The following is a 675-nucleotide window of genomic DNA, read 5'->3' on the forward strand; positions in this document are numbered from 1 at the left end:
CATGTCCGACCGCATCCGGTCCGAGTCGCCCTCGTGAGGTAGATTCGCCTCCGATTGATACACCCAAAGCCGTGCGTGTCGAAGGAGTGCCCGTAAATGTCCGTTTGCTCGTGTTTCTTCCGGAACACTACGTCCGGGACCGCTGGCTCTCGTCGTTCAGGTGCATTCGGCCGGATTCGAACTCTCCACAGATGAAGCGACCTTCCGGCGGGTTGAACTGGAGGCACTCGAGGTGGAAGGCTGTTTTTTTCATTTGCTGCCTCACACGTGCTCACGCTCAACTTAAAAACAAAAAAACACGCATCACACACACTGAGAAAAGACGGGCGAGCTGTCACGACAGCAGCGCCATCAGCACCGGGTGAGTGGATGCCGAAACAAAATTGAATTTGAAATAACCGTTTTTGGAGGACGATGGTTCGGCACTCGAGTGTCCCGTCTGTTTGTCTGTGCTCAGGACTCCGGCAACCAAATTCAACCAAACTTCGGGACAATGTTTTTAATCAATCATAGTCCCACGTCAACTTCACCCAACTGCCCGCTTCGCTCCATTCAGCAACGCGTCAGCTCCGCCCCAACGCCAGTATCGATTCATTCATGAAAAAGTGACAGTTCTCTCTCATTTAATTTTCCGTTTGGCAGTTCACAAAAGAGAGAGTGCGAGAGAGAGCGTGA

This window comes from Culex quinquefasciatus, chromosome 2 (genome assembly GCF_015732765.1).
Source record: "Culex quinquefasciatus strain JHB chromosome 2, VPISU_Cqui_1.0_pri_paternal, whole genome shotgun sequence".
Lineage (NCBI taxonomy): Eukaryota > Metazoa > Arthropoda > Insecta > Diptera > Culicidae > Culex > Culex quinquefasciatus.